The following is a 23,400-nucleotide window of genomic DNA, read 5'->3' as shown; positions in this document are numbered from 1 at the left end:
AGAAAAAGCAAATATTGAAAATATGTTTGTTTCTGCAAGACTGCTATAAAATACCTCCCATAACTTAGCTCTCAGCTTCATCAAGTGGAGATTTCTTTTTGAAAGGAGGTATATCTAAAAAAAAAAATAGCAATAATAAAATACGACACCATATTATCCTTTACTGTTGTCCCGTTAAATGTTGCTTTCAATAAAATTGCATAAGCATTACCTTAAAAAAATTTCAATTTCTTAGACACTACACACACTGCTTTAAGCAAACTAAAGCATCCTTCTAATTTGTTTTTTATTTTAATTTCTTTAAAAAATATATATACATGCAAGCAAAAAGCAGAGGACAACTGATTTTTTTCTAAGTGAATTTAATAACATTTTTAGCTAAGAAAGTTATTAACTAAAATCTGTATATGAAAATTTACAAAATTACAAAATAAAAATGTTGAATGAAAGCAAAAGAAAAAAAAAAAGAAAAAAAAAAAAGAAAATGCAAATCAATGCAAAACCAATAATAATTTAAAAGATTCGATCGAGTCAACAAAACAAAATCATAATTGTGTTTCCAAATTTTTTTTAGATGAAAGTAAGGAGTTGTTCTGAAAAAACTGGGATCTTACTGCAATTGTGAACTGTTACATAAAGGTGGAGCTCTGAGTAGAGGTAACTACTGAGGATAAATACAAGAGAAATATCTTGGGGTAAAATCTAGTAGATGAACTCTTTTGTTCTTTACAGTCCCTTTCTCACAGAAGAGATGTCACTCGTCTCTATTTACTTACTTCATCATTATTTCCTTGGAAGGTGGTCGATTGAGCTTCAATCTCTTTGTAAGACGTTCACAGCAAGAACTCGTTTTCATAACAAAAAACTTTTCCTTTAGTCCACCATGTGCTTAGTGATGTGCCATTTTTAATATATATATATATATATATGTGTGTGTGTGTGTGTGTGTCATCCACATACACATATATATAGATTTTTGAAACTACTAATATATTTTGGAGTTATTTTTTCTTGACTTGTCACTTGATTTTTATTTTGTTTATTTTTGCATATTGGTAGCTTGAACATAGGTTAGTGTTGGGGTTAATGAAGAGGATGTTTATTTATTTTTTAAACCTTCTGCTTTTTTTTTTATTGCTATCCCCTCCCCCTTAAAAAAAAAAACAAAACAAACAAAAACAAAACAGGTAATAACTTTGTTCATATTTTCATAGAAAAAAAAAATCGTTTTTTTTTACCCTATTTTTAAAGCAGATGCATATATGTGCATGATCTTCTACAGTAAAAATGGTCGAGGTACCTTAAACGGGGGGGGGGGGGCAAATTACCTTGAGTTATTTTTTAGTAGTACAGTCAGCCCAAGACATGTTTTATGCCGGCTGCTCCTCCCTGAGAAATGGTTTCCCATACCAGTTACAAGTGAACAGTACCCACCTTGCTCTTTTATGAAGCAAGTGGAAGCAGGAGGACAAGGGGAAGGAGAGAGAAAGGAAGAGGAGGAAGAGGATGGAGAGGATAATTTAAAGTGTTTTATCCTACTTTTCTACTTGGACAACTATAAATAGTGACACTAAAGATTAACAGCTGTATCAAGTAATTAGCTTTCTCCTTGGGATTGAGAGGAGGACAAAGCAAAAAATAAAAAAGTCAACAGAAGTCATTCTCTCTGCTACTGGTGCTTTCAACAGAAATGTTTCCTCAACTTTATAATAAAAAGCAATGTAATAGCTGGCCGCCTGGTGTTGCGCAGTCATAAGATATGTTTAAATATGACATTTTAATTCATGCAGATTACGTAATTATTATTATAGGGACAATTCTCTATTGATTATTATATTAAACCTAATATATAGGAGTGAGATTAAAACTTATATATATATATATATATATATATATATATATATATATATATATATATATATATATGAGTTTTTTGCCATCAGCTAGAATCGAAACCAAAACATACAACTCTCCAGCCTCATTCCTTAGCCTTTGAGCCACACCCATATATATATATATATATATATATATATATATATATATATAAAATAAAATAAAAATTACAATAAGTTTACCAAGGTAATCAAAATGGTAAACTTAAAATATATTATAAATATTAAAGAGTTAATATTTACAAGTAAAATAAACTAAACTCAGCCAGATGTAAAAGCTCAATAAAACCGAAAAGGAAATAGAGCTTATAATATGAACAAATGATTAATAAAACATGTTAAAAGACATCTTGAAAAAGAGTTAAAAACATATTTAATTTTAAAAAAGGAAGCACAAGATAAGTGGATAGTCCTTAATCCGCGGAGTTTCGAAGAAATACTCTTCTTCTCATCAGAGGGCAGGAATTAGCAAAATGCAGGATCGGATTTTGCATATAAAAGTATTTAATGAAACTACAAGTAAGTCACAGATCTTACTTGGTTAAAAAAAAGGGGTGAGGTAAGAGGAACCAAGTAAGATCTGTGACTTACTTGTAGTTTCATTAAATACTTTTATATGCAAAATCCGATCCTGCATTTTGCTAATTCCTGCCCTCTTATGAGAAGGAGAGTATTTCTTCGAAACTCCGCGGATTAAGGACTATTCACTTATCTTGTGCTTCCTTTTTTAAAATTAAATATGTTTTTAACTCTTTTTCAAGATGTCTTTTAACATGTTTTATTAATCATTTGTTCATATATATATATATATATATATATATATATATATATATATATATATAAATTCATTTGTCATCCTTTTTTAAAAGATGAAATGGCCTGATCACTGAAGATAAGATTCAAGGAAGGGCGGTCGGTGCATAGAGTTTTATATTTATAAATAATAAATTCTCAAAAACACTTAGAAAGTGAATAATTTAAAATAGTGTTCATAAGCTGTCATTATTGCTTTCTGTGGAATAACATACGGCAAGAATGCTTCCCCACCGACTACAACATGGTCGGCTTCAAGTCTAATGTAAACAAATTCTTGTTCAGCTATCCTCTTAAGTAATCTCTCTCTCTCTTTTTTTTAATTATAATAAGCAGGAAAAACATGGAAATACAATCAATAAAATTACAAACATGTATCTAACCTAACAATAACCCTCACTTACGTGATTAAAATTCATTGTTTTATTTCTTTCAATTTTTTAAAAAAGTAACTTTCATAGATTTGTATTAGCTAAAAACAGACAATTTCGTTAAAATTTGAGGAACGCTCAACTGACTTTTTTTTTTGGGGGGGGGGGTGTTATTTCCCTCAGCTGGTGACAATGGGGGGGGGTATTTCCCTCAGCTGGTGACAACTTTGTGGAAATCACAGGTCAGTAAATGTAAAAGCACAAAAAAAAAGAAAGAACGTATCAATCAGTATAAAAAGAAGGAAGAAAAAAAAAAGAAAGAAAGAACGTATCAATCAGTATAAAAAGAAGGAAGAAAAAAAAAAGAAAACATCTCATTGTGGAAATAGAGTGAAGGATTTCTTTCCAAACTCATCTCAAACGTGTGCATGTGTGGGGGGAATTGGAATCCAACTTGCTTTTTACTTTCTCCTAACCCTTGAAATTGTTTGACCAAGCAGTTTTTTCACCTCTAACTTTTGTCTAATCGAGACGTATATATTTATGGTACTCGTACAGTTTTTGAACCAGTTAAAACCGACTTAAAAAAATTCATTTCATTGATTTGTTTTGCCAAGAAATAAATCGTCATAAAAATACGGTGAGTGTTTTTCTTTCGTTAAATTTTCTGCCGAAAAATAGCTCCAAGTTCATTTTGATTTTACTTTCTCTAGCTGTTTATGTAATTTTGTATTGACAAAAGTCGGTTTTGTCTAATTCAAAAACTGTACAAGGATCATATTTATATACCTAAATAAATTTAAAAGTTGAGCTCATTTCTCACGCTAACGTTGAGGTCCAAACAGTTTATTTCAAATTAATTCACACAACAGCAACATCATATCCGGCCTGGACCTCCAGAAACGCAATTAGCTTTGATCAATGTTGGGAAAACCTCTCATAACAGGTAATTGCTATTCATTTGAGAGATCTCCCTTTTTCAAGGGAGCTTGGTTTCCCCAGCATCATGGGGAAACAAATAAATGAAACGCCGGAAAGCTGAACTGGCCTTCAGCCAACGTTCATTTCTGCTTCTGTGTGAACTCATTCACTTAGCAAGTCAATGTTTTGATTGACATCGATAAATTTGAACGCCTTTCACTTCCTCTCGCAGTAAGATGTCAGCTTTACTTTCACTTTCTTTTCTGCCTTCGTGTCACGGGTTCGAGCCTGCCCGCCTACTAACACTTTTTTTTCAAACATCCGGGCAATGCTGGGCACCCCCACTAGTCTATAATATAAAAGGCAAAATGGGCGCGCATGTTAGTGCTTTTTTCGTCGCCCTTCTCACGTCGGTTGTATTTATTTGCTTCCCCCACTTGCGTCGGTTACATTTATGGAGAACTTTCCTTATACTTCATAGATCGTAATATCTTCGATTTGCAAACGGACATCGTCTATATTTTTTTTGTTCAAGTTTTTAAAAAATCCCTGGTTTCCAGTGTTTGTTTGTCTTTTTCATATAAAAGCGAAACTGCTCGAAGCAAAGCCATCCGTCTGGCCTTCCAGGCCGGGATGTCTTGAAGGCGATTAGGGAAACCTTTCATATCAGACAACTGCTATTCATTTGGACACTGCCAGAGCTCCCCCTTTTTTTTTGGGGGGGGGGCTGGTTTTCCCCAACACCGTGTGGAAACAAATACGGCAGAAAGCTGAAAGCTTAATTGGCCTACAGCCAGAATTAAGAGTGTGATTCTTAACTTTTCATTATCTGCTATGCCGTAATGGTTGACATATGAATGCGTTACAATTCTGGTCGCGTCATGGCATAGCGGTAAGATGTCAGGTTTTCTTTTACTTTCTTTTCCGCCTTCACATTGTGGGTTCAAGCCTGCCTGTTACCACTTTTTTTATTTATTTATTTTTTTTTGGCTCAACACATACTTACAAACACCCGGGCAACGCCGGGCATCCCCACTAGTTATTAATAAAACGTATATTACTTGTTGTAGCCAGGTGTAATAATATGATTTAGACTGTCCATGCCATTACCCATTGCACTACCCCCCCCCCAAAGAAATAATAATAAATAAATAAATTAAAAACCAGATGTGGTATTTTAATTAAATGTACAGATAGTTTGCTCCCAGACAAAAAAATTAGATCAACATTATTCTCCTCCTAAGCAGCAGCAGTTTATGTTAACATTGATATGCATCATCTGGAGCTACAAGTATATCGATTCTAGTTGTTCGTTTATTGTTTGTTTTTTTTACAAACGAGTCACTGCTCATTAAAGCCCAAAAGCTGCTCAAGGATAAAGGTCACCGATTTTGATAGGTAGATGGTGAAAGGTCAAGTGAATTAGTAATGATGGTTGAAACTGATCTGAAAGTGACTATTTAAGAGGATGGCTCCAGAAAAATTTGTTTACATTGATTTTGAAAACGGCAATGTTATAGTCAGCTGGAAAGCAGCACCGTGTTACTGTGTTCCACAGATGGGTAATTCTAAAAATGAAATTTATTGACATGGTTGTGGCTAGACGAGTTTTTGTTGTGAATGTTTTACAAGGAGGAGCAGAGATTGAAGTTCAGTTGAGCACCTGCCATTAAAAGATCAATAGAGCAAAGAAAGATTAGTAACATCTCTCCGAGAGAAAGAGGCTGAAAGGTAAAGAGGACATCACCCATAGTTTTGAAAGTCAATTTTGTACTCTGTCTAAGCAAGAAAGGTGTCTCAAGTGACGCCTCCCAAGATGTGGCCACAGTACACCATCTTGAGACATATTTGAATTTTAAAGTTTTATCTGAACACACATACACACACACGTTTGCTCTTTATATAATGGAATAGCAGGACTACCTAGCATTACTTTGGATCATATAAAACAAAAAATAAAATGGAGTTGCGTTTGAAAATACCTGTTATTCTTGGGATATTGAGAAATTTTTGATGACTATCATTTCCTATACCGAGCAAAAATATATTTTACTTACCCTAGAACGTGTATTGCACAATCATTATGTAAAATAATTTTATCTACTCTAGAATAGGTATTGTGCAACACATATTTGAAATGATTTTACCTTCCCCAGGACGTGTATTGTACAACACATATATGAATTTTACCTTCCCTAGGACGGGTATTGTTCAACAAATATATGAAATAATTTAACCTTCCCTACTACGGGTATTGTCCAACACATGAAATAATTTTACCTTCCCTAGAACGAGTATTGTACATATTTGGAACAATTTTACCTTCCCTAGGAGGGGTATTGTACAACACATATTTGAAATAATTTTACCTTCCCTAGGACGGGTATTGTATTACACATATATATGAAATAATTTTACCTTCCCTAGAACGGGTATTACATAACACTTATGTGAAACAATTTTACCTTCCCTAGGAGAGTATTGTACAACAAATATATGTATCAATTTTAACTTCTCTAGTGCAGGTACTGCGCAACAAATATTTGTAATAATTTTACCTTCCCTAGAACGGGTATTGCATAGCACTTATATGAAATAATTTTACATACCCTAGAATGGGTATTGTACAACACATATATGAAATAATTTTACCTTCCTAGGACGGGTATTGCCCAACACATATATGAAATAATTTTACTAACCCTAAGATGGGTATTGTACAACAAATATTTGAATCAATTTTACCTTCCCTAGTGCAGGTATTGTACAACAAATATATGAAATAATTTTACCTTCCTAGGACGGGTATTGCCCAACACATATATGAAATAATTTTACTAACCCTAGGATGGATATTGTGCAACAAATATTTGAATCAATTTTACCTTCCCTAGTGCAGGTATTGTACAACAAATATATGAAATAATTTTACCTTCCCTAATGCAGGTATTACACAACAAATATATGAAATAATTTTACCTTTCCTAGTGCGGGTATTGTACAACACATATTTAAAATAATTTTACCTTTCCTAGAACGGGTATTGTATAACAAATGTATGAAATAATTTTACCTTACGGGTAATATACAATACGTATATGACCTAATTTTACCTAGATTAGGAAACACATTGTACAATATATATAAAATAATTTTACCTAACTATTATTTTTATTTAAGTTTCTCTGAGACTTTCCGTGGTTAATCACAGAAGACTGGATAGGTACTGCTAGTTTAAATGAATAAATTACTTTTTTTATTATTTATATTTCCTTAATAACCATAAAAACGGGTTTATTTTATTTAAATAAAAAATACAATATATTTTTAAATACTGTATACATAGCACAGATGAAAAACATAAAAAAACACCTATTTGAATACCTAATTTGCGTAAATAATTCATACTAAAATAATGTTTGCTGTTATTCATTTGTAATTTTATTGTCCTATCTTTCCTATAAATATGCATCAGTTTTGTTGATATTAACAGTAATTAATTAAAGGAGTTTGATATTTGCTGAAAACATTCTATTATTAAGCCTTTAAAATATTTACTGATTACTTTTCAAGAAGAGGGGGGGGTTAAATTAAAGTAACTACTGAAGAAGCATAAATGAAAAGTTCAGAAAGGGGAGAGAATGGCTGACTGCTTACTCTCTTTCCCTCTTACTCTTATTGACGCCATGTTTTCTTTTTTATTTGTAAATTCAATAAAAAGATTGAAAATTAAAAAGGAACCCTCCTATAAACAATCGTTAAGGCGAATTTCTTACTTTTTTTTCCCCCATTTCTTTATGGTTTTATTTAAAAGACGAATAAAGTAGTGAAGTGATAGCAAGTTGACAAAACCTTAGAGATGCAGAGTAAGCAAATAAAATGATGGGGGGTGGGGCGACGCCTACTAACATTAAAGACAGTAAAAAAATAGAATCCTCCTTTATAAAGTGTAAAAACAGAAATTATTTATTCCACGTCACTTTGTGACCGAGTGACATTTGACAGATTCAACACTCATGCTTTATTTAACCTAATTTGTTTGAACAGTTCCAGTCAACTTGCAAAACTGGCTGGCACTATAAAGATCAGATGGTACGATATATTCTGTGCATTAGATAAATAGGTTGGAGGACAAAAACTTACCGCAAATGTTGAAAGACAGACAATCAAAAACATTGTGTTCTAATACAAGAAAAGCATCATATATCTCTTTTTAAATTATCTAAATTGATACAGTAGCTAATTAAAAAAAAAAAAAAAAAAAAAAAAAGAAAACAAAAAAACACAAAAATACAAACAAAATAAAATAAATAATAATATAAAAAATGCAGGGGGTTGTGTTACTATACACATAGATTCGAAAAAGTGGTAAAAAATCAAATATATAACAAATAAATGTTATCAAAGTTACTCTTCTACCTATCTGCAAAAGGTTTTAGTGGTTTGACTCATGTTAAAACGTAATCGGGTCGAAAATCATACAGTGTTTATCGGTATATTTGAAAAAGAAAAATGGCGGTGTGCTCGCTGTTGAATACGATAAGTTTGGGAAAATGAGTTCAAACTAAATAATTATACAACATACTGTTAGAAACTCAATATATGTTACCGTGACGTAGGCGGACATATATTCGGTGGGTTTCTAACAGTATTTTGTGTAATTATTTAGTTTGAACTCATTTTCCCAAACTTACTATATTCAACAGCGAGCACACCGCCATTTTGCTTTTTCAAATATACCGATACTGTATGATTTTTGTACCGATTACACGTTTTAAAGTGAGTAAAACAATTAAAAACTTTTGCAGATAGGTAGAAGAGTAACTTATCTTGCCTTTGATAACATTTGTTATATATTTGGTTTTTGACCACTTTTTCGAATCTATATGTATAGTAACACAAACCCGAAATGCAGTATTAACTCACAAGGTATCAAAAATAATCTTTACTAATAAAACTAACTATCCCCATCCAGCACTCCCCCGGGAGTGTTTTTACTTTCATTTTCCTTTTGTTTTATATCTCTACTATTATATAAAAGGAGCTTTATCTATGTGTATGTGTGTGAGTTTGTTACCTATGCACTCAGAAATGGTTGGGCCAATTTTTTTTTTACATTTCACGTAAAGGTACTTGATGTGTCTGGGAGTGTTCTTATGTAGGTTTTGTATCAAGATGTGTCTGATAAGTATCGAACATCAATAATGGAAAAATCCGAAAGAAGAAAATCCCAATTTGACCAAAGTTAATGCTTTTATACAACCTAACATCATAAATGCATTTGAGAAGTTGTTTCACCACACAAAACAGAAAGGCCAGATTCTTGTGCGTTTGAAATGAATGTTTCTTTTTAGATGACAACTGAACCATGATACTTAACTTTTGTATGTTTAACTTTAATTCAAGTAAATATGTAAAAATACTTTCATAAAAATCAACAGTTGGTTCTTTGATAAGACAGGGGCGCGTTTAAAATGAATGTTTCTGTTTAGAGCACAATCGAACCATGATACTTGAGTTTTGCATTTTAAACTTGAAGTGAAGCCATTATTTACGGATAATTTTATAAAATCAACAGCAGATTTTCTACAGTGCACTGTAGACTACAATGTATTGCAGACTAAGTTGCTGCAGAGAGGCATGTGAAGCTTCCTACCAGTACACTGCAGGGGAGGGGGCTAACTAGAGTAGGTATCGATTTGATAAAAAAAAAAAAAAATGGTCGATTTCAACGATTTGGATGGCAATAAAAGTACGAGAGGATGGAACATTTGTTGATCCTTATTCAATCCCCGATAACGTTGGGTCTTCCATGCTAGTTTAAACTAATCAGCAACTTTCAATATTTTAAATTATCATCATCACATTCGGTTTAGACGGCATCTAAATATTAACTATCAAACAAACCTTGCTACTGCAACAGTTCTACATCTACTCCCAACCATTCTTTCAACATTAGCAAACTAAGGAACTCTACTGTTCTGCACACATCTCCCTCTACTGCCCAGATTTAGTCTTCTTCTGGGCTCATCAGAACTAAGCCTGTCTTTAAGATTAACATTAGACATCCATAGTATCATTTTTATATTATTTCTCTTCATGCAATGCATGTCCTCAGCCCTTACTGGCTAGGTCTCACTACTATACATTATCAAACTACCTACACATGCCTGATAGACTCTTCCCTTGATTGACAGTGGTAATGCTCTGTTGGTTAGTAATGCTAGAGGGTCCTACTTCTCATTTTAACAATCACACTAGCATATGTCCAGGTTTTCCAGGCTGATTCCTAACACACTGATTTCTTTTATTGTTAAGCCTATTTTATCTGAAAAAATCATTAAAACTAAGAGTACATGCAAAGAAAATTAATAAAATAACAAAATATTTTAGGCAAACAAACAAATATTAATAAAAAAAAATTATGCAGTAATACAAAAACATAAGTAAAAAGACCTTAACATTTTTGCTTTAAAATTAATTTTCTTTGGAGCTTTACTTAAAAAAAAAAAAAAAAAAAAAAAAAATTTTTCAAAGTATTTTGTCAAATTTCATCTGATGAAATTTTTGGTTTGTGGTTGTAAAAAATATTTACAATTTTTATTGCAAATGTAAGAGCTTTTTCAATGTTTTCCACATGTAAAACTGTATTTGGGAGAATATATTCGTAAAACTTGTTCTGCAAACACTCTTGTGGATACTTGACTTTTTATGATAAATTGATCTGCATATTCAAGGACGGCAAAACAAGTACAAACTCTGCCATTTGTCGAGATAAAATAGTAAGTCAAAGTATTCCTTATCTGTAGCCTCATCACTATCATTGCTTGGTGACAAAGAGAGCTTATTTATTTCAGATTCATGCAGGGCCAAAATGTTTAGAATTTTGTCACTCTTTTGAACTGACTTGAGGTCTTCTTCCCAAAAGTTTTTTTTTTTTAACATAGATCAATAGATCAATATTCTCTCAGTACTTGATATTTCTTGAAAACTCACCAAAAATCTATCACCACTCATCTGTTGACACTGAGCAAATCTATTTTCAAATGGGTCACTTTGAAAATAAACTCATACCCTTTATTTTAAAAGTTCTTGTATAAGCATAGCCTGCCCTCTCAAAGTTATAAAAAACGCTTTGGAATTTTGCTTTGTTAGACAAAAATGTGAAATTTGTGTCCAAGACTCAATCCAATCAGATAATCTTCTGTAGAAATCAATTTTCTATCAGTTAAAATGACGGCATTGTTCAAAAAATTAAGTGTTAGCAATTTTTTTTTTTTTTTTTTTAAATTTGCCATTGTCCATCAGCATAATATCAATTTAATGAAGTTTGACATATCAGGAAAATAGCTCTCACAAGCTGCAATAGTTTTCTTATGAAAACTAGCAACAGCTAAATTAATATTTTGTTTGTCATTAGGTTTTAGGGCGGTATCTTTGTTATATACTTTGTATAAATTAGAGCAAGTTATATATTCCTCCTTAGAGACCAGAAATATTTGAGGTCAAATGTAGAAGCAGGAAATACAAACTTCTTTTTGTTCAGTAAACTATTGCGAATATTTTTGAACAAATGAACAGAATAAAATAAATAGGAATATTTTTTGGGGAGGATTAAAAAGAGTTATTTAATGTGTTTTATTAGTTGAAAAATACATTTCACTGAATTTTCAGAATTTCCTGAGAAAGCCACTCACGATTTACTGTTACTTCTGGACAGGCATTAACAACTTGGTACTGTTTTTATTTTAGACCATTAATCATAAATATTATTATTCCTTTATAAGGCTCGTCATTTTCATTTGCACCAACATAATCCTCCCACTGTAGAATTATGTTCCTTGGAAAAATGACTTTTATCTAAGAATGATTTTAATGCTGTAATTGATGTCATACTACCTCTTTGAAGTTTTTTGAATAAAGAAAAAGATAGTAATGGAAATTTCTCCAGAAGTAATAAGCTTGCCTTGATGTACAGTGCAATAGTAAGTATTAGGTCTATAGAAAAAGAAGGACGGCCTTTTGGTTTATAATGTTATCTTTTTGTAACTCATTTAAAATAAAGTATGGCTCTCCTTCCACTAAGTTTTTGATGTAGGTTGGAAAATTTTCTAACATGTTAAATTTTGTAAGTTTAGAACTATTTCCACATATAAATCATTGTAGTAATGGTATGTGGTTTCTATTGCACTGGGGCTGGACATGATGGTTCTGGTTAATGTGAATACATTCTTTTATAGATGGATAATATGTTTCAAGATCAAAGATTATTCTATAAATTGGAATATTTATATATATGAATTTTAGATATAGGTTCCTTGGACATGGATCTAACTTAATAACTTGATTTGAGCCCCAAACAATAAATTTTAAGGGGTCATAATAGGGGTCAAAGTTTAAAAAATTGACCGCTTTTTTATTTTTTTTTGCTCAACATACATCTCCAAATACCCAAGTAACGCCGGGTTGAAATGCTAGTATATCTATAAAAGTGAACGTGTCTGTGTGTGTGTGCTTCAGTGTGTGTGTGTGTGTCTGTGTGTGTGTGTGTGTGTGTCTGTGGTACATTTTCCTTCAAAGTAACTGTCAATTTTAAGTCAACAGACTCGAAATTTGATATACAGGGTACTGAGATTTGGGAAAATCGATGTGATCGGTTTTCGCCCAGAAATTTGGCTATTAAAGGGTCAAAGTTCAACGATTTGACCTTTGAGAACTCTACCAAACTCCTCCGAGAATTTGGGGTCTAAACACTTGAAATTTTAGATATAGGTTCCTTGGACATGGATCTAACTTAATAACTCGATTTGAGCCCCCCAAAAATAAATTTTAAGGGGTCATAATAGGGGTCAAAGTTTAAAATATTGACTTTTTTTTTTGTTCAACATACACCTCCAAACACCCGGGCAACGCCGGGCTGAAATGCTAGTATATCTATAAAAGTGAACATGTCTGTGTTTGTGTCTGTACATTTCCCTACGCAATAACTCTGTCAATTTTAAGTCTACAGACCCGAAGTTTGATATACAGAGTACTGAGATTTGGGAAAAACGATGTGATCGGTTTTCGCCCAGAAATTTGGCTGTTAAAGGGTCAAAGTTCAACGATTTGGCCTTTGAGAACTCTACCAAACTCCTTGGACAATTTTTAGTCTAAACACTTGAAATTTTAGATATAAGTTCCTTGGACATGGATCTAACTTAATAACTGGATTTGAGCCCAAAACAATAAATGTTAAGGAGTCATAATAGGTGTCAAAGTTAAAAAAATTGACCGCTTTTTTTTTTTTATTGCTCAACATACACCTCCAAACACCCGGGCAACGCCGGGCTGAAATGCTAGTAAAGTTATATTCCTGTTTGTTCACAATTTGATTAATATGTACAAAAGGTACACGGTTTCACAAATTAATTTTCATATCAAACACACTTACATTCGAGCATAATTTCTACATATATACTATTTATTCCAAAGAAATCTACATTCAAGAAATAATCTCATCTGCATATTACATTAAAGAAAATCTATTTTAATAATTAGCTCCAAGTTATTAATTGTTTATCGCAATAGAATTCTCTTTATTATTCTATTTAGAAATATTATTTAAAGTTGACGTATTTAATTTATTTTCAATTATCAGCCGACACTAGTCGCCTTTAAAAATGCAAGTAAGTTTATTTATTCAAGCTGTAGAAGTTATTTCCCCTTTAAGCTTCATAGATGACAATTGGTGTATTTTATGCTTCCATAAATTCAACATGTAATCCACATTCAGGAAAATCGTAAGAAGTTAGGGTATTAGATGAATCTTAAATAGTATGTGACTAAACCTCCTACCCACCAATATATTTCAACCTGGCAACGCCGGATATATGCAGCTAATTTAAAAATAAAGTCCTAATTAATACATCATCCATAAGGTATGATAAAAGATTGTGGCATTTATTTACGAGGTACCAAAATAATCTATATATTAATACGATAGCATGTATGTTGTTTATTTATTTTCAGTGTCACGTTTACATCCGAGTCGTTTATATGCTATGTACTTCCATTTCTTGTAATAAATAATTTTACCAAGAATTCTTCATAAGTTTCGGTTTCGATTATAGCGGATGGCATTTACGTCATTTATTTTTGTATAAATAATTTTACTAAGAATTCTTCATAAGTTTTGGTTTCGATTATAGCTGATGGCACTTAAGTCATCTATTTTTTTATAAATAATTTTATCAAGAATTCTTTATAAGTTTTGGTTTTGAATATGGCTTAAGACACTCAAGTTATATATATATATATATATATATATATATATATATATATATATATATATATATATATATATATATATATATATATATATATTTATATATATATATATATTTTTTTTTTTTCATAAGTTTTGGTTTCATTTTAAGCTGATGTACCCAAGTCATATGGATATATATATTTTTTATTTTTGAAATCGCAACTTTATATATAAAAATCGAAAGAACATTAACTCTATAATATATATGAAATCTGCAAGAATTAAAATATCATTTTTAAGCGTACTTTATGACCAAGCTACACCTAGCATCTCTGCTAGCTTAGATAAATACCTTTTCAGTTTTAATAAAAGAGCTACAATAATATCAAAGCGTCTCTATTCACGCTGAACATCTACAGAATGTATCTAGTGTTACCTGGGAGTATTTTTACTTTGTTTTTCATTTTTTAATATTCAAACTAAGTCGCAAGTTTCATTACTTTTAAAGCTAGTTAAAATTACATTTTATACAACAGTTAAAATATTTCCAAATTGCTGTAAATTTTCGAAAAATAACAAACAAATTTAGTCTTTTTGATTTTTGACTAATTACAAAATATTACATCATTCTGTATGTTGAATGAATCAGGTTGAAGGATAAAATAAAAGATTGCCATAAAAATTAAAAGACAATCAAAAACATATTTCAATAAATAAAAAAAAAATATATATAAAAAAAGTGATCCTAATTAATATTGTATCTATGAGATCATCTTAGAAAAAAAAAAAAATGCAACAGTTATTCAAAAATTATCTATATTAATAATAAAACTAGATGTTCCTAACTGGTATTGCCCGGTAGTGTTTTTACTTTCATTCTCTATTTCTAAAAAAAGAAGTAAAAACAAATTGAATAAAATGCGGTATTTATTTATGAAATTCCAAAATTAATCTATATTAAAAACCAGCTGGCTTATTTTAACATTTTACTGCAGTTTCACAGATCATCCAATCAGAAATGCATTAATAAGATCGTCAAACGTTTTTATACAATTCAAATGTATGAAGACGTTCAGATGTTTTATTAATGCATTTTGAATGATTGGGTGATCTATGAAACTGCAGTGAAATATTGAGACAAACCACATTTATAATTGTTATGAAGCTTTATCTCTCAGAATATATAGGCCTTTGTGTGTGAAAGGATCATTCTCTTGGTTCGACTGAACTTTGATTTTGATAAAATGATTTCTATTTTACTATTGAGAGAGAAAGAGAGGTTTGGTTGTTTTACAGCATATCAACCTCTTTTGGGGTTATTTAATACCAAATACAGTAATTTGAGAAAAAAGTTTTTGTGCTTCAAGGTCTTTATAACTTCAAATATTTATTAACAGGATTTGGTTATTTTGTAGAGGAAAATTGTTTTTGTTTTTAACTTTGCAGAAGATGATTGAGTTTTTCAAAGATTAAGGAAAAAAAAACAACAATGTTTGTCGCATTTTAAGTCAAGAAACCAATATCTTCAGTTTGATATAGTAGCACCAGTTATTGAAAGAAAGAGTGAAAGAGAGCTAGAGCTATATAACATAGAAAAAGAGAGATTTAGAGGAAGATGGCAGTAGAGAGAGAGAGAGGGAGAGAAAGAGAGTTCTCTCCAGTGACACAAATTCCACAATTTGAAAAGAAAAGGCTGTGTGTTACTTTGGATGTAGCATGGTTTAAATAAATGTAATAAAATAAAAAAAAAAAGAACAAATCAATATTTCAAATCACGGAATGAAGTTGATTGAAAAATTATTTTACAAAAAAAAAACTAAATAATGAAAGTAAGTTAAATGGTGTAGAAACAAAAAATTAAAAAAAATATATTATATAGTCTTTGATTTTTCATTTTTTCTCCCCTTTTTACTGATGAGAAAGTTTTCATTAATTGCAAATAAATGATTTTAGAAACCAGAAAGTCAACACGAAAATAACGAATTAACAAATTCGGTTTTTGCAAACACAAATTATAATTATCAAATTAATTTGCTTCTTTTTCTTCAAAATAATTTATGAAAAAAATGAATAAAAACAAATGTCTGAAGAACAGAAAGACAAACAGAAAATGCTCTTTGATGGCACGACCAGTATTTTTTGTTGAACTATTGTGGCCTAGGCCCTCACTATTGAAATCTGAAGTTTTGCAAAACGCAAAAAAAACAAAAAACAACAACAAAAAAAACAAACAAACACGGTAACATTTCTTTCTTTCCAATTCTATTTATATACAGAGTATGTGCAGTATTGAAGTCGGTAATCGTGACTTAGTAGACGAACACAAAATCTACCTTTAAAAATTTGTTTTCTAGGAGTTTTCGGGTGTGCTGAAAACGAATATCGCATTTAAAATTGGGGCTGGCAACAAGTTTCCACGATACTGAAAAGATACTTTTCTGCATGTTTCATGTAGTTATATAACACGGCGGTTATATTTGTTCAAAACAGAAACGATATAATGAATTTTCAAGATAATGAAGAGTTAATCTTTTTTTTATAAAAATATGCGCATACAACAATGGCCACCACTTATAACAAAATATCGCATTTAGATTTTCTGCAGACAAGTAGTTTTCCGAATATTAAGCCATGTAATTCTTTGTTATAAGTGGTGGCCATTGCTTAATATCTGGAAAACTACTTATTTGCAGAAAATTTAAATATGATATTCGTTTTCAACATACCCGCAAACCTTGATAGTCGTCATTTTAAAGGAAAATGTTAAAGTGGAAACCAAGTAAAATTTTACAAATATGGACAATATGGCCACCACATTATATTATTACATGAAACATGCAGAAAAGTATCTTTTCAATATTGTGAAAACTAGTTGCCGGCCCCAATTTTAAATGCGATATTCGTTTTCAGCACACCTGAAAATCCCTACAATACAAGTTTTTTACGGTAGGTTTTGTGTTGGTCTACCAGGCCACAATTACCCTGAAGACATGTTATTAATTGATGGAACTGCATATTTACCGAGAAAATCGACTTTCATATTTTGAAAGTCGTCTGCTCTAAACAGTATAACTTAATCTGAAGTCACCATTATATCACATTCCCTTTCATTAAGTTTACTTGAAAAAAAAAAAAAAAACTATGTTAAATAAACATTCATTCATTTTTTTTCCAAAATTAAAAAAAATTAATTTCAGTATTTATGATTTCTGCAAATAAACGTATTTAATTTATTTAATATATATATATATATATATATATATATATATATATATATATATATATATATATACATAAATAATGTTCTGTGAATAAACATACTTAACAGGAAGACCCTGACGAATATAAGAAAACTCATTTAATGAGTTTTCTTATATTCTTATATGCAATATTTTGTTATAAGTGGTGGCCATTGTTGTATGCGCATATTTTTATAAAAAAAAAGATTAACTCTTCATTATCTTGAAAATTCATTAAATGAGTTTTCTTATATTCGTCAGGGTCTTCCTGTTAAGGTACACAGTTTAGTATGAGCAACTTTTAAAACAGGAAGTCGCTTCTCTCAGTAAATATGCGGTTACACCTACTGCCACACCGGTTCCCATTAGATCAATAACCATTTGGCAATAGCAGGTGCAGTATGTGGGACGGATCTCTGCTTATCCCGGCATTGTTTGTAGTCGTTTTGGACTTCTCCTTTTCTACTAGACTCGAGCAATACCGATTTGAGAAAGATTAGTACGAAAGTTTTCTAAAATGTAAACATCCTTAAAAATAAATAATAATAATAATAAAAAAAATGTATGATATGAAGAATGGTTTAAAGAGGGAATTGAACAGTTTTCTTTCCTTTATTAGAAGTACATTAAATAGTTTAAGAGTCCACTATGTCCACATGTTTTTATCTCATCTCCATATTTCCACTTCATTCCACCAAACAAAAATATATAGAACACACTCTGAAGTAACACTGAGTCTCAGTAGCATCGGTTAGTGTGCGTATATATATAAGTAGTAGCGTTTGTGTGTGTGTGTGTGTGTACAAGTCTCCTATAGTCCACATCACTGGACCGATCGTGACCAAATCTGACATGATGATGGTCCTCCACCTAAGAATGGTGCACACCATTTTCCAAGGTAAAGATTAAAAGTCAAGGTTAGCCTATGTTTATATACACGTGTACAACCACACTACACTACTGGAACGATCATGACCAAACCTGACATGATGGTCTCCGATGCAGTGATGCAGATGCACACCATTTTTTCAAGGTCAAAAGTTAACGTCAGGACTTTGCTAGTATATATATTAAATTTGGAACAGTTAATCGGAAAAAAAAAAAAAAAAACTTTTTGGTATATCGGAATTGGAAAAAATTGTGCCTATTTTCTGATGCCAAAAAAGGATTTTTTTTTTTTTTATTGGTTTATTTTTGTTTAAAACTTAATTATTCATTACTGGTTCTAATAATAAAATGATAACTATATTTTAATTTTAAACTATGAATAAAACTAATAATTCTCGCAAGTGTACTTTTTACATTTTCGAAAATATATGAATATATTATATGGGTTTTATGGAACTCTGAAAATAAAAAAAAATACACAAACAACTCTATAGCTTAATATTTAAAGGTTTTAAAAAATCGGAATCGGGAATTTAGAATAGTATCAGTAAATGTATCAGAATCGAGAAAAATATTGGTATTGTCTCTCTCTCACACACACACACAAAGTGTTTTTTAGAGGCGGCGAACTTTAAATTGATAACTCTATTTTCTTTAATTGCAGATTTAACAACTATCGGTTGTAAATGCCAAAAATTAATCTTCGAAATAAACCACATATTTGTATAAAAAAATATTTTTTCTGAGATTTATTTTATTTTAAAGTTCGTCACCTCTAAAAAAAAAAAAAAAAATACACACACACACACATATATATATATATATATATATATATATATATATATATATATATATATATATATATATATATACACATGTACATATAGGCAGCAAATTGTTATCCATATGTGTCTGATTAAATTTTCTCTTTTTGTTATTATTTTAATTGTTTTCTCAACTGAGCGACCAAGTTTCCAGTGATAACTCTAGAGTATGTGGTATCTATTAGGAATGTGTACGCAGTGTGATGATGCATGGAAGTGAAACGTAGCTAATGAGAGTTGAGGATATACGTTGCATGGAGAGGAATAATATGAGAATGATATGCTGGATGTGTAGGAAGATTAAATCAGTGCAATATAGGGAGCTATGTTTGTCAATTTTTTTTTTTATCCCGTGAACCCTTTCATAATTTATCAGAATGATATTTGTCCCCTTTTCAAAAGATGTCTAACTCAAAACGGGCAATAACTAAGACTAACATAATAGCATTTGATACAAACGCTAAAGGAGAGAAAAATCTAACATGACCTTTTAGTAGCGATGGGACCTGAATTCAGTTTGCGTCTGCTAATCTGTGGTGCCAATTTCACCCTTAAATTCTTCGGGGGGGGGGGGGTAATTCCCTTCTGGTTAAGAACTAACGGCATAGAAAGATATGTGCAGAAGTAGGCTTTATAGCCACGTTAAAAAATAGATGTGAGTTTTTGGATTAGATGTAGAAAATTTGCAGTAGCAGAATGAGTTCACAAGTGAAATGTCTATTAAAAAGTAAATAATTAATTTATGTTTAATAGGTTTATATATCACAAATTGAAGAGAAAAGGTCAATAAATAATATATTCAAATTTAAAACAAAAAAAAAATCAGTTTTTTAGAAATTTACCTGTAAAGTCCGAAGTTTAAAACCTTATTTTATAAGAACACATTTTTTCTTTTTGTCTTTTTTTTTTTTTTTTTAATAAAACCTTGGTCCTTGCTCCTTTAATTGAAAAAAAAAATTAGGGCTTGAATTACATTTTTCGAGGAGTTATAAGCTTAGAAAGATAGGGGGTCGAATAATTTACGCCTCTCATTTTGAAATGTCTATTAAAAAGTAAATAATTAATTTATGTTTAATAGGTTTATATATCACAAATTGAAGAGAAAAGGTCAATAAATAATATATTCAAATTTAAAACAAAAAAAAAAATCAGTTTTTTAGAAATTTACCTGTAAAGTCCGAAGTTTAAAACCTTTTTAAAAAAAAAAAAACACATTGTTTTGTTTTGTTTTTTTTTTAAATAAAACCTTGGTCCTTACTCCTTTAATTGAAAAAAAAAATTAGGGCTTGAATTACATTTTTCGAGGAGTTATAAGCTTGGAAAGATGGGGTGGAATTATTCACTATTTTCACGAAATTTCTGACACTGCTATGGCAGCATGTAAAACAGATGTTAAACCGATAATGATGATGATGATCATCATCATCATCATTTTTGCATATGTAATCGTCTGTCCGCAAATATATTAAACTGTATATGAAAAAAAAAAAAATAATACAAATGCTAAAATGGATGACAGCATAAGTTTTGTTTCAACCAGTTTTTTTTTTATTACAGAGAATTTGAATAAATTTATGTCTGCAATTAAATCATTAAAAGAATTTAAAAAAATTTTTTTTAATTAATGTGTACAAAAATAAAATAAAAATAAAATATGAACAAAAAATAAGAATAAGATCTAAAACAAAACAAAATTAATAATAAAAAAAGCAACTCACCATTAAAGTTAAAAAGAGCGAAAGAAACAATAGAATAAACCATTTTTTTTCGATATAAAAAATGTCATTTTTTTTTGTCAACACTTCATGTCAAAGAATTAAAATTCTAAAATAAAACTAAAAAAAAAAAAAGACTTAAAAAATAGCTAAATGTAGAAACTATAATTGACTATAAAATTTGTCAACTTTTTTTGTTTTTTTTTGTCAATATAACCTGCACTACAGGTTTTTACTTACTCTGTAGACCTGAACTATTATAAGAGTGAATGGTCGAGTTAAAGACAGGACAATCTCAACACACAGACATACTTTTACTATTTACACGATGAAGCAGTATAGCATCAGGAGATTGACAAGCATAACACTTATAAACTTTATCAGAGACTGGGATGAATGTTTTCAATTGCTAATAAAAAATATAAAAACGTACTATTTGTGAATCTAATAAAAATCAATATGCAAGTACATTAAAACTAATATTTGATGTCATTAGGCAAGATTCATTCTTTCAGTCATATTTTGTTGAATACGATAAATATTTGGTGTCTATTTCTATTGTTGATCATCTATATATAAAGTTACATATGTGTATGATTTTATATGTTTGCATGGAGTAAACTCTAAAAATAATTAACCGATCATCAGGAATTTTGAAAAACCGCATTTCGGTGTAAGTGTGGACTATATTTTGATTTAGTTTTATGCCAAGGAGGGACTGGGAAAACTTTGTGGAAAATCAGATATCTTCGATTTTGACGAAATGGAAACCGTAGATCAATTAATATTCAAAAATTTTTGATTTCTTTAGAGGATTTTAAAAGTTTGTCAAAAAGTATAATATGACACACCCTCCCATTAAAAAAAAAAAAATTCAAATATTTCCGATTTGCATTAAATTTTAATCATTAATACTAGCAGGATCTGTGGAAATTCCACAGCAGAATCTTTCATATGTAATATATTGATGTTGGCATTCTGTGGATGTTCAGCGTAAATGGAGACGCTCTGATATTATTGTAACTATTTTGTTAAAACTGCATAAGTAAACTAGCAAGGATGCCCGATGTAGCCCGGTCGTAAAATACACCTAAATATAATATTTTGATTTATGCAAATTTCGTATATATTATTATAGTAAATTTTCTTTCGGTTTTCATATAATATAAAGTTGTGATTTAAAAAATAAAAAATAATATATCCATATGACTTGGGTGCATCAGCTTGAACTGAAACCGGAACCAAAACTTATGAAGATGAGATATATATATATATATATATATATATATATAATTTACGTTCCTTCAGCTATAATCGAAACCGAAACCAAAACTTATGAAGAATTCTTGATTAAATTATTTATTACAAGAAATGTAAGGTCATAACAATTAAACGACAGTCACTCGGAAAGAAATCGATGTAAGGGTGACACACAAAATAACACATACGCTATCGTATTAATATATAGATTAAACAATGTTGCAGTATTTTTGGCATAGTTGCATTGGGTAAATATTTAAAAACAAATACAAAATATGGCATAAAGGCAAGAAAAGGGGGCTGGGAGTTAATGTTGACCTATCTAACTCGTGTTTTAATTTAACTAGAACCTTCAGCATAATACCAGAATCACTCTATGAATAACCTACTTAAAAAACTGAAATGACAACATATACATGGTGGGCAGTTGGGGAATAAAAATTATATATACAACAACAACAACAAAAAAAAAGCGAATGAGATTTTGGCAATGTAAAAAATGGTTGTTAGTATAAGGACCTTCCACTAGTAAATGTAGCAGATAAGCAGTTTTGCCAAAAACTAACTTCATTCAAACAAAAGTGGGTTGACAAAATAGCAAATTTGTGACCTAATTGGGATCTGGAATGGAGATTATCGAATCAAAAAATGGGGAGAAAAAAAGGGGTGGTGGTGATAAGGACAAAAACTAAAAGAAGGGTTTTATGGCATCATGCATACTCTAGTAAGGTAAACATAGGAAAAAAAACAAAAACTATCCTATTCTATCCTAAACAATTTGAAACTTTCAGCATTTGTTCAGGTTAGTCAAAATTCTTTAGATATGTCACGTCCAAATACTACTCAAGATTAGCTCCACTCACTTGACACAAACGCAACACTTTCACCTACCTTTTGTTGAAATTTGTCAAAGAGAGTTTCACCTTCTCCAGTTTAATATGCATTTTCAGGTTGTATTTGAAAACGAGAACAAGCTGGAGAGTGGTGATGTCTCAGGTCTCATCCCCATAAACCTCTTTCTGTTGCGTCAACTAAATTATACCTTTTCTAACAGCTAGCAAGCAAAGAAAAACCTAACGTTCTTCTTTCTTTATGGTCGGTGCCCAGTTGCAACATGGGAATACTGGATCCAGGACAAAGAACTGTTTGTTCAACATGTGAACCATGAAGCCTTCAACGAACTCATGTAATGGACTTACAACAGTGCAGTGGAAGAAAGCACAATCAA

At 30.7% G+C, this 23,400-nt stretch overlaps 1 protein-coding gene across 2 annotated transcripts in view; it reads right to left on the bottom strand.

Annotated features, from left to right (window-relative positions):
* Nucleotides 1–23,400, bottom strand: part of LOC145292973 (EF-hand calcium-binding domain-containing protein 4B-like) — a 364,830-nt gene that overhangs the window by 103,497 nt on the left and 237,933 nt on the right. The window lies entirely within an intron of this gene.

The sequence above is a fragment of the Euprymna scolopes genome, chromosome 14 (genome assembly GCF_053919585.1).
Source record: "Euprymna scolopes isolate OS-2025 chromosome 14, ASM5391958v1, whole genome shotgun sequence".
NCBI classification, from domain to species: Eukaryota; Metazoa; Mollusca; class Cephalopoda; order Sepiida; family Sepiolidae; genus Euprymna; species Euprymna scolopes.
The sequence above is the reverse complement of the archived record's forward strand: the minus strand, read 5'-3'. Positions and strand labels throughout refer to the sequence as shown.